Below are 13,078 nucleotides of genomic sequence, written 5' to 3' on the forward strand. Positions count from 1 at the left end.
GCTTGACTTACATTTGTTCATCATCAGTAATTTGGTCTCAAACTATAGATAGTTGCTGATTTTAGTGTTGATCATATTAGGAACAGGATATTATTGCCCATGATGATATGGATGTTATGATACCGAGAGGCTTGCAAAATCCTAGAAAAGTCAACTTCATTAATGCAACATTGTGAGTTTTACTTTCCTGCACACCTTTTGTTCAGTTAGGTCGTGAGCTCAAAAAATGCCGTATTCCTAAGGTATTATGATTTGTTAATCTTTCTCCCAAACTATGTTTGTATAGCCCTAACAATGTTATTGTTCTCACTTTTGTTTTTTGCCAATGATCAACTAATTATTTGATTGTGTTTGAAGGACAAGCATCCAACGTTGAATGGATCTTCAAACTTGATCACAAAGTTTGGCATTCCCTTTTGTCGGAGCAATGAGAAACGGGATATGGAGGAAGAAATTTGAGCAATTGGAGTTAAGTGATATATTCTGGGGACAACAAAGGACTATCGTCGAACAAAATCGTATGTTTTTTTTATTGCTTTTCATAAACTTTCTTTCTGATTTGTTGTTTATTTTAGATTTTCTGTGTGATACTTTTAAATGCGAATATGATCATAAGGTTTCCTTTTCAAATTTGATTTGTTAATTATATGAGATGGTTTGATTCATTGCCACGTCATGTGAATGGTGTATGTTGATATTAATTGATGCTACTCAAAGCATTGCTAAGAAACCTTTCAATTTGAAAAGAATGGATTTGTTACAATATCAATAATTGATTTATTGCTAAGTCAGAGTTTCTTATCAGATAGGGTTTCCTTGATAAGTAACTTTGAACATACCACATGATTCTAAAAATGCAGATCCCTTTCTGGTGCTTGTCCAGCCATTCCTAGTGCTCCACCTTGACATCAGTCAGAGTAGTGTTCACACCATTGAAGACTCACTGAGGTTACATTTTGGAACTAAAAGTAAACAGATCATCTAAGGTAGCTGTCTCTTGAAAACTTTGCATATGAGTTCTGATTTAATGATTTTTGTGCTTAAAATTGATGCACGATATACAGGACTTTGTGGAACAAAACAACGCCAGCAAATCAACGATATTGAAAAACTTCCCAGGATTTTAATATTGCATCTCATGCGCTTTTGCTTTGAAGATTCTAGATTTGTCAAGTTTGATAAACGAGTTAAATTTTCGTCATATTTGGAGATGGAAAATGATATTCTGGCCAGCCCCACACAGCATCAAGAAGATATTTATCTTTATCTAAATACAGATTACCGATTAGTTTAATAGGGCATAATTAACTGAACCTATGATTTTCATGCAGAGAATCTTGTATGAACTGGTGGGGAGTATCACCCACCATGGAAGTAAATCCTCCATAGGACATTACACCGCCGATGTCAAATACCCTGATGGCCCATGGATGCACTGCGATGATGAGAAAGTAACACATGTTAGTGAGAGCGATGTTTTGCATGAACAAGCCTATATTCTTTTATACGAAAAGATTATGTTGTTGTGACTATGCTTTTGAGGGCCCATGTTAGCATTGTTTGCGAGTCTCTTAGTCTAGGAAAATGACATTTGTTGATTTTAATTTCTTTCTTGAGTTAATCATTTGCTTTACTTATTTTTGGTTCCTTCACATATTCATAGAGCGTGCAGTCTTTACTATATAGCGATCTGGATGCTTAGAGGAAGTTGTTGTGAATAGATACTTACTTTGACCATGTGTGTGAAGCTAGTGTTTAAAGAAAGAAAAGAGCTACCACGCTGATAGTGTGAAAAGTCCCTCTAAGGTAAATAGACACTATGCTTGAGGATTGTGTGCTTGATGATTTATCTAAAGTGAGGGCTACCTCAAGGTATGTGTGAAAGCTACTGTTCTAAGGGCGGAAAGAGCTACCACCCTTATTGTGTGAAAGTCGCTTTTGGGATTGGATACTATGCATCACAAGTGTGTTTTTGATGATTAAGTTGAGAAAAGGGCTACCCCAGGGGATGTGTGAAAGCTACTGTTTGATGGGCAGAAAAAGCTACTTTTTTTATGTGTGAAAGCTACTCTTGAGTGATTTGATAGTATGTAGTGTCAATGTGTAGTTGTTGATTTTCCCCCGAGAGAGGACTACCTTAGGGGATGTGTGAAAGCTACCTCATTGTCTAATAATTTTTTTGTTTGCATAACTTGATCGGGTTGAAGGAAAGCGAAATAGGAAGGACTGGATTCATACACATGAGAGGAACCATAAATAGGAGACAAACTTATTCTTTTATTGGGATTGCATGTTTTTGTCGACAATTTGGAATTTTTCTTTGATTATTGAGACTCACAATTTTTTTAGGCCCATTAAAGAAATAAGCATGAACTCTGAAAGAAGTGTTATGGAGGCGAAGCTATGTAAATATTCTCCTTGTTACATTTCTCTATTTTTTCTGCAAGTTATTTAGTGGCAGAGGAATTTACTTTTTATTTGCTTTTAGTTTTGTCAGTTTTCTTTGATGCATGAATTTATTTTTACTGTAACTTTAATGTTTTGCCATCTTTGATGTAGTAAACTAGGAAGAATCAGATGTCATTGAAGAGCTATTGACTTACAAGGATTGCTGGAAGAGGATATGTTGATTGGCTGCATATTTTGAAAACCTCACTAATTTCTTTCTCAAACACTTGTAAATTCTGACAATACAATAAATATATGTTGATTGGGTACATATGCTGGAAAATTTATTTGCAAAAGAGGCTTGTAATGATATTTATCTTGCTTTATGAACTATGCATGCCATATATATATATATATATATATATTCTTCATAACATTGTTCAAATTACAAACATCAGTCAAATTATCAGAAATGCATCAAAAGTTTGTGATTTAATTTCTAATTGATCATTAATATAATCATTTGGTTGCAAATCTCCAATTTTGATCCTTTTGGTACTATGTTTTATTTTGGATGACTTGGAATTTCAGCTGAATTTTATTCATGTGTATTTGTTAATTTAGCAACTTGTTGTTAGATCATGGGAAATTGGAAAATTCATCGTATGTTTGTTTGTGGAGCTTGTGCTGTTAGAATATGGGGTCTTTTAGAACTTAGTTTTAATTGACATAAAATAGAACTTTGATTTTCTTATTTATAGGAAACAAAAATTGTTGGCATGTAATCAGTTTTATTTTCATGCACAAAAAAGAACTCTGATTATATTTAGCTTACCTCACACAAGTTCACATTATTCTTTTGTTGTGAACTGATCACCAAGAAATTGGTTGATAATTTTAGAGAATTAATGATGCTCTTGTTGTATATGCCTCATAATTCATACCCAATTGCTTATAATCCAAACTTATATTAATTTGGGCTTTAACATTAATGCAATCCAAACTTAAGGTTAAAAGCTCTTTCAGAGTCTACATTTTTAGTCTTCAATTTGTTTTTCCTATATGTAATTTATTTTACTGTACTATTGCTCAAGCTGTTAGGCAATAAGTTTTTAATTTTAATGATATGGTTTTCATATTATTCACTGCTCAAAGTGAATTCCTCCCCACTCATCATATTAATGTTTTAATCCCAACAGGTTTAATGCATCCATTTAATTGATACATTGATTTCTTGTGATGATGGTTTGTGGCTAGTAGATGATCATATATATATATGATACTAAGAATTTTTTTTTTTGTTTCTATTATTGAGCTTGTGGTATTTTAGAATTTGGGTGTTGTGTTAAATCAGTGCTTTTGAATGGGTGTTGCTTTGAAATCAGTGAACAATTGTTTGTATTAATTGAAAACAAATGATTTTCTTTTGAATTGATTAACATTTGATTTACAGATTGTGTTTTTAATGATCATCTCAATGTGATCACTTTATTAATGAATTTGTAGATATAAAAGAGAGGAGAGGAGAAGGAGAAGGGAAAGGAAGGGGAGGGGGAAATGGAAAGAATTGTACTTGGAGGGGGGTTGTTTTAGGTGTGTATTTGTTATTGCTTTGAGGAAAAGGTTTAACTAACTTTTATTCTAAGTAAAGCATGTTGAGAGTTGTTCTCTTTACTGGCTTGGGGATGGATGATGAGTGCTTTTATGTGTTTATTGTTTGGTGTTATTCCTACACTACATTCAAATAATGCTTTTTCTTCTGTTAACTTAGTGTTAATGCTCAATGTGAAGAATAAAATATCTATCATGTTTTTAGTCCACCTTTGGATTTGTAATGAAATGATAATCTCAATATGATTTGGTTGTAGCCAGAAAAACCATCCATGAAAGAAAACATCTCATATGAAGATGTGTTATTGATCATGATCTCCATGACAGGAAGTGGAAAATCATCTTTGGGATATGCTTTGTTTAAGTCCCTAAAGTCCATACATATTATAATTTGCCCATTCTTCTTCTTGACAGGCACTATACTTGCGATTCAATTAGGATACTTTTCTTCCCTTATAAAACCAGCTTCAATTAGCTTTTTGGTTTCTTCAATGACATTCTCCTCCAGATCAAACTTCATCTTTCACTGGTGAAAAATTTGGGACAATGGCAAGCTTGTACACTGCAACCTCTGTGTCGAGCCCCGGCATTTCCTTATAGCTCCATGCACACAATCAACATACTCTGCAAGAATGCTTTAAATGGCTTCTTTCTCTTCTTGAGTTAATTGTACACTTAAGAAAAATAGGGTTTAGGATCATTCTCACTTCCCAAGTTTATTTCCACTAACTCATCGATCGTCGCTTGCCCTCCGTCTTCAAGCTCAGGGGGTGCGTCTTTCAATTTTATATTTTTCACAAAGTGACCATCTGATACTTCTTCAATTGGATCTTCATCCCTTGTATTTGACCCTTCAATAGCTAACACCATGCGACATTCATATATTTGCTCATCTTGAAACCCAAGTCCCTTTTTGCTTAAACCTTGGCCTTGCATAGCAATCTTGAAAGTGTGTTAAAGTCTCTCAAAGAGAATATGCCTGTCCTTTGAATGCTTCAAACTGATTCCAGCTTGCTTTATTAATTTTCTTAGCTTAGGTGTATAGTAATCTGGAATCCTCAAAGGTCAAGTTTCTTCATCTTCCATTGCTTTGCACATCAAAATATCTTCATCATTAGATTTATTGGGATTAGACTTATAGAAGAGAATCCCTCTCTCTCCTTTGATGGCGAGAAGGCACATAGAAGGTGATGAGCTGTTTTACCGAGTTAACCTGCAACTCATCAAGAGTTTTGTAAAGGCCCTCCGGTATTCTTGTAACATGAAGAGAGCTTTCAACCGGAACTTTATCATCATCTTCTTCCTTTTTAATGGGTCGGAATGATGTTTCTTCTCCATTAAATTCATTACTTCCAAAATGTCAGTTTCACTTGTGATGATGAGTAGATGAGTGAGCGATTTGCATGTCTTCATAATCTCTTTCTTCTTCTGAAGACTCTGTGTCACTTCCAAAGTGCGGTTTCAAAGGCAAAAATGAAACTTTCTTTTGAGTGAGCTTGGTAGTAGTAACTTTCATGAGGGCATCATCTTTGGTTGCAGAAAGCTTTCCCCTTATTGGTGTATTCACAAAATACCGTGTATCCTCATAGTTGATTTCATGCACGCTAAATGGTTGAATCTCTCCATTTATGTGGCATACATCATCATCCTTCATATACTTCAAACATTGATGCAAAGTGGAAGGAACCACATAGTTTTCATGTAGTCATGGTCTTCCCAACAATGCTCTATAGGAAGCATCAGTGTTGATAACATGAAAATTCACTTTTGATGTCAGCTTCCCAATCTTGAAAGGGAGAGTAATTGACCCAAGGGGTTTTTGACTATGCTGGTTAAAGCCTTGGACAAAGATCTTTTTCAGCTGATTGGTGATATGTCTCCAAAGCCAAGGCATGTAAAATCTTTAGCGTCATCAGATTTACTGATGAGCTTGGATCAATGAGGATTCAATTCACACTTGTCCCATCACAAGACCCAGTAACATATAAGGGTCCATTGTGCTCTCTTGTCCCCAACAACAAATCTTTCTCTGAGAAATTAATCACCGAAGAACAAAACGCGTAGAGAGCTTCCATAATATGAGCCTTAACAAAATAAGCTTAGTTTTCTTTCGGGTTTTGCAGGATATGGATCAATGTGTCTCTGAGCTCTTGTGACATCATTAATGCATCAAAAACACTTGGTTGAGATGGAATTTTCTTCAGATAAACAGTAATATTGTAGTCTTGTGTCTTCGAAGTAGAAGTTTTTGCTGTGGTTGCTCAATGTCTTCATTGACGTTAATCACTTTCTCTTTTCCTTTATCTTAGAGCCACGTGCTTGCTCGAGAAGCCTTCACACATGATTAATTATCCAAGGCTCCTCTTCCTCATCTTGCTGGATGCATCTATTATCGTGTCTTTCTTTGATTGTCAAGGTATAACATGTACCTGGCATCTCAAAATACTCCTCAGGTAGGTTTATGGCACCATACCCAATTGATTTGTGTAGCCAGCTCTTGAATCCACGATAATCTTCTAATGTATGCCCTATCAAGCAATGAAAAGGACAATACTTAGGATGATTCTTCGTGTGTGCTCCAGCATCCTTTTTTTCTTCAGGAGTAGTTTTTCTTCGTCATCCATTTTTTGAAACAACTCTTGGATTTTGTCATTCCTTATAGCAAGGTTTCTATCTTTCATGTTGCTTAAAGGTTGAGATATGTCTTCTTGCTTCATAGCATTTGCTCGAAATTCATGACATTGATGTTGTGACTCCATCTGGCTCAAAGAAGTGCACCCAACTTCCACAATTCCAGATTCATTCTAGGGTGTGTCATTGTCTGCAACATGAGGCTTTTTGTGAGTGAGGTCATATGTCACCCTTTGAATGAAGGATGGAATTTCTTGACTTGGCATCACCTTTCTGAGAATTTTATGTTTAGGGTACCCTTCTTGGCTTCTCTTTTGGATAGTGTCGACTTGTCCCAGAGGATTGTGCTAGCATTTCTCGCAATCTCGCATTTGCCATCCTAACCCTTTCTTTAAAAGCCTGACTTTTCTTCTGCTTCTTACCAATATAAGGCCTCCCATACAGATCATAAAGTTGCTCAGTCTCATAATCATCTCCATCAGGGTAATAGAGCTCAAGCTCATCCTCATCATTGTCATTCTCCATCTTATCTTCATAAATGGTAATAACTCTACATGTCTCGATTATGAACTTTTCATCTTCAAACCCACCTAATGCTTCAAGTATCTCTTTAACTTCATTCGGAAAGTAGTCGCCAAGCGTAATCAAGGCTCTCTCCTTTTGTTGGTAGTATTCCAATGAGTCGATATATTCTTCAATAATCGATTTCTTATGATAGAACTCTACGGGCTTTATCTGCTTCTGCTTCTTTTTCTTGTTCTTGATCTTTTTATTCTTCCTGGCTTTTTGCTTAGCTTCTCATCACACTACAACAAATTTGTCAATTATTAACATATGCGATAATGTCATAAAATAATATATTTTTGTCACTAAAAATATTTTGTGACGCTTTATTGCCGTCACCACATTTTGTCGCCTTTGCTCCGTCGCTAAAGGGTTAATGTGACGATTTACATGTTTGTCATACAATAATACCTTTTATGTGACAAAATTATCATATTTTACCTATTTTTATAATCATTAATGACATGCATTTTTATCACTCAAATGTTTCAGCCAGCAGTCATAAAAATGTTATGAATTGTCACTAAATATGAGGTAAAAGTTTTATCATTTGCATGACATTCCATTTGATTTTTCAAATAATAAATAACAAAAATATTTGTTACCCTTTTTAAAATAGAAACGTCACTATATATTAGTTAAAATGTAATATTTAGTGACAAAAAGTCTATTTTCGGGATAATGAAAATCGTCACTAATGAAAAAATATTTTCAGTCATTAAATACATTGATCATTTAATTAAGATGACAAAAATATAAATGTCTACTAAAAATTAATACTTTTGTGACATGCATAATTGTTAAAAATATACCATAAATTAAATTTTGTAATGTCATCAAATTAATTGAATATTATATAATTTGTAATATTTTTTATAATGTCACAATCAATCATGTTTTTATGATGTATTTGTAATTTGTGACATATTTTAGTGAATATTTTTAATTAAATTATATAAATTATCAAAAATTTAATTTTTGATAATATATCATAAATAATATTAAATCAATATTATTATTGCAAAAAGAAAAATAACACAATTATCATAATTTATAGTTAACCTTATGGACTAACAAATTTCAATTTCGTAAAATTTCAATAACATTAAAAACTTATAATCCTAAGTAAATCATATCAAAATAGATAACTATTCTTCATGCAACTCTTGTGTTGTTCGCGTTTATGGTGTTTTGTTGATGGAGAGTTTGCCTCATTAAAACCTGAAATAAATATTTTTAAAATAATAAATATTAATTTATAAGAAGAGTAAATTAACAAAAGTAAAGTTCAAAATATAATTATATATACATATACATATATGCTAATATGCATCCAAAAAATTAATAATAAGCACAATAGATAGTCATAACAAAAATTAATTGATTAATGACAAACTTTAACAATTTAAAGTGCTAATCAAACAACTATAGAAATTATAACAATAATTCCATTATAAAATAATGATAATTAAAAATTCATAAATTAACAAAAAAACACAAGAATCAATATTGTTAGCAAACCTTTGGAAAGAAAACTTTAATCTAATGATTGTAGCCGATGTCAATCTCTTTCCCATTCAAATATTTCCTTCTCCAATGTAACCATCATCACTACAAAAACCGATAAAATTAGAAGCAAATCAAGCAATTATAAAAAATTTATGAACTAAGTGCATTGGAACACTAATACAAATACTTAAAGATTCATGAGATCTTTGATGAAGTAGGAACTTACATAAGCATTATAAAAAAAATATATCAAGAACTAAAAAAAAGCTGAAAGTGTGCCTTAAGATGGAGGTAACAATAAAATAAAAAATAGACAGTAGTATAGACATTGAGAAAGAGAAATATAATGTACCCTAGCAATGATGAGATAGAAAGAAAGATTGAGATTGAGATAGAGATTTATATAGAATTTTGTTTTTAAATTTTTATAAAATTTAAACTAAATTTAGATAAATTAAAATTATTTAGAAATTTTTATAGGATATATCTTTTTATTGAATGAAAATCTGTTCAAAGTCTATATAAAAACTAAAATATTTTTATTTTTATAATTAAATTCGCAATAAATTTTTTTAAAAAAATATTAACAAATTTAAACTAAATTTAGATAAATTAAAATTATTTTAAAATTTTTATAGGATATATCTTTTTATTGAATGAAAATCTTTTCAAATTGTACCTTTTTATATATTTTTTAATTAAATTCGCAATAATTTTTTTAAAAAATTATTAACAAATTTAAACTAATGAAACTTGAATTTTAAATTACCGTTTAAATATATTTCCCAATAATATTTTTTAAAAAAACATTTTAACAAATTTAAACCAATGAAATTTGAATTTTAAATTAGTACTGTAGTTATAAAAACTTGTTTAATATCTATATAAAATTACTTCAATAATATAAAGGCCTTTTATAATTTAGTCCTTATTAATAAAATAAATTATAATATGTATGAATGTGTTAATATAAAATATCTCTAATAAAATCTTTAAAAATAAAAAAAATTAAAAAAGAGATAAAGAGAGTTATTTGAATAAAAAATAAATAATTTAAAATAAATCAATATAAAATAAAACTAATATGGGGATGCTACAACCCTATCTTCAGAAATTTTTTTTTTTGAAAATAAACAATGTATATATTGATAAATATAGTTTAAAAAAATATATTTTTAGGAAAAATATTTGCAAATTTTTTTTTAATCCCCTTACCCCTAGGTATTAAATTGGCTTATATAACATGAAAAAATTTATATTCTTTTGCAAAAAATATATTGTTTTGCTTTCTCAAGTTTTTTTTACTTGCAAAAGCTATTTATATTGTGTAAAAATATATGATTTTAGAAAAATATTTGGAAAAGTCTATTATTTGCTTTACATTCGACAAATTGGTATGCATGATAGTGAAAATTATATTTAATAAAAATATTTACAAAAGAAAATTGTTGTTTGGTTTATTAACATTTTGTGTGACCCACCAAAAAATTTATTGTTATGTCCTTAATTACTCATATCTATGTCAATTTATGCAAATAACTTTGTTATTATTTTTTCCGAAATTAATTGTAAAGCATAAAAGAATGTTTATGTCATTTAGTATTTTATCTTTCAATATTTAACATTTGACTACGAAAAAAAATTATTAGTGAGAGATGATTAATGTCATTAAATTTAGTAACAAATAGTGACATTATCCAATATCATCAAGTAATGCGATAATATTTGTGACAATATTATAATGTCGTTATTACTTATATTTTGGTGACGAACCTATGTGTCACAAAAATAAATTAAGATACATAAAAAAAATTCAAATTGTCATTGATAATGTATGTTAATATTAGTAACATTATTTAAATTTAGTTTAAAAACAAGAAATTTTAAAATTTGTCACGAAAAAAATATTATATTAGTGACATACTATATTTGTCACTTAATATTTAAACCGTCACTAAAAGTACGAGTGCATTTAGAGCTAATCTTTTTGTGACAATATCATGTGACAATTCAAAGTATTGTCACATAAAATTATCAAACAAGCGAAATGAGTGACTAAATAATGATTTCGTCACGTTATATATTTATTTTGTGACAAAAAACCAATATTTCAAAATTAAAATTGTCACTAATCATCAATTTTGTTGTAGTGTCAGGATCTTGAGCTCTCCGCCACATGATACCAGGGAGCTCTCCCAATTTCTTCAACATTTTTCTTGCCATCTTTGAGATAAAAATTTCCCATAAGCCTTCTGGAACTCCAAGGGGAACAGGCTCCTTAGGAACTTGAGAAGCTCTTTCAGCTTGCATACTCTCTGACATGCTCCCTACATCTTGCCCCTATAAAGCTTCTTCTTGCAGTGCAACTGACACATAGTTGGTATGCTCCACTGGTTGATCAAGCAATACACTTTTAGACAAAGTAATCTTCCTTTCTTGATATTGCCACTCAATCCAATCTTTAAAGACATAACAGTTCTCGATCAAATGACCCAATATTCTATGGTATGGGCATAAATTTGGGTGATCTTTCTTATCAGCTTCTTCCGCCCGCTTGCTTTCTTATAGCTGTAGTCCCACCTTCAATGCATCTTTAAATATCTTCATCACTTTGTCTCTTATGAAAGAACACTTTTTGCTTATCCTTTCCTGAAGAGAGCTTAAAGGCTTTGTTTGTTCATTTCCACCACCAAGTGTAGGTGGCTTTGGTTTGTTATAGTTTGGTGGTGTTGTTTCCTCCTTCACTTTATCAGTTGTAAAAACCACATGTTTGACACCTTCTGGCTTCTTTGGCTTTTCTTTATCTACCTTGGTTAGCTGCATCGTAGACACCAGCTTTGTACTAGTTCTTTCTGGCTTCTTTACTTGAGAGATCAAGTCTTGGAAGATATGGATATCAGATGAGCTAAGGAAATGTGCCATCCAATTATCAATGTTCCTCATCAACAGCCCCATTGCTTGTACTTGATCAAGTAGTTGCTCACACTTGATGCTCAGGTTACGCCATCTCATCACATAGTCAATAACCTTCTCATATTTACTTTTGTCTTGTGTTAGCCATGTCTGCTATTGTGATCTTATCACTTACTCCACCAAATCGGACTCTGAAAGGGTCTTTTATTTGCTGCCATGTTTGAATAGATTCAAATGTTACTCCATTTAAGCTAGCATCAAATTGACCTAACAAGAGAGCTGGGTTGCCACTTGTATCCCCACATGCTGTTACAAAATTAGCCAAGTGTTGATCTGGATTTCCTAAGCCATTGAACTGCTTAAACTTGGGAACACTATATCCCTTAGGGTAAGCGACCTGATCATGGGAGCTTGGGTATGATTTATCCCCATCATTTTTTAGTATGTCACTTTTAGCTTGCTCAATTGTACAACAACCATCTTTTGAATTTCTTCTCAAGATATCATCGGCTCAGGAGCTGCTAATGTCCCAACTCGCTCATGCAACCTGAGAACTTCCTCTACATCATCATCATCTTCTCGGGTAATATGTACAGATGGTACTTGCCTATGAACCCTTGGGTTTTCTTGAAGTAAGTTCTGGACTTGATCACTTAGACGAGAGATCACACCAGTCAAAGACGCAACAGTCTACACCATAGACACATGATCTCTTTCTCTCATTGGTCCAATTGCTTCTTTATTTTTGCAAGAAATGGATCTTTATTGGATGTGAAGATGAGATTATCTTCCTCCTCATCACTTGAGTTGTTCTTCCTCCTTGGAGGAGTATGGAACCCCACCTCTGACATAGCCTTTGCCTTTTCTTGTATTGCCTGATTAAAATCTTCATCTATAATGCACTTGGACCAATAAGGGTTTTCTTCCTCAATCTGGTTTATGGGTGTTCTAGCTCAAGCGGTTGTTCAGACCCTTCAGTAATCACTCTCACAGTATGCACCTCAAGGTCATCCATTTCTTCATCTTGCTTTCTTATCCACTGGAACCTTGAACGATGAGTAGAGGGTGTGGTCATTTGCCTCTCGTTTAACTTCTTATAAGCTTGCTTCTTCTGCATGGCAAGCCTATTAAATACAGAAGCTCGCCACTCCGAGAGTAAGTACTTTTTTCTTAGGTAAAATTCCCTTGGTGTCATCTTTTTTAGTCTATAGCTTCCTATAGGATGTGTAGTTGTTATAAACCTTCTTGGCAAAAGTAACCTTGGAATGGTGAGACTTTGGTGGCCTACCCCCTTTCACCTTTGTTATTTGGTTGGACACGAAGCTCACCCATCATGGAGTTCTCCTTCACCATTTTTAGTGCTTGAAAAGAGTTGGCGAATGAGTTTGATGAGTTATTCCTTGAGTCTTAAAATGAAACAAAGCTTGCTTTTTCTTGAGGTGATATCACTTTCCTCTTGGTA

Source organism: Dioscorea cayenensis, unplaced genomic scaffold (assembly GCF_009730915.1).
Source record: "Dioscorea cayenensis subsp. rotundata cultivar TDr96_F1 unplaced genomic scaffold, TDr96_F1_v2_PseudoChromosome.rev07_lg8_w22 25.fasta BLBR01001729.1, whole genome shotgun sequence".
NCBI classification, from domain to species: domain Eukaryota; kingdom Viridiplantae; phylum Streptophyta; class Magnoliopsida; order Dioscoreales; family Dioscoreaceae; genus Dioscorea; species Dioscorea cayenensis.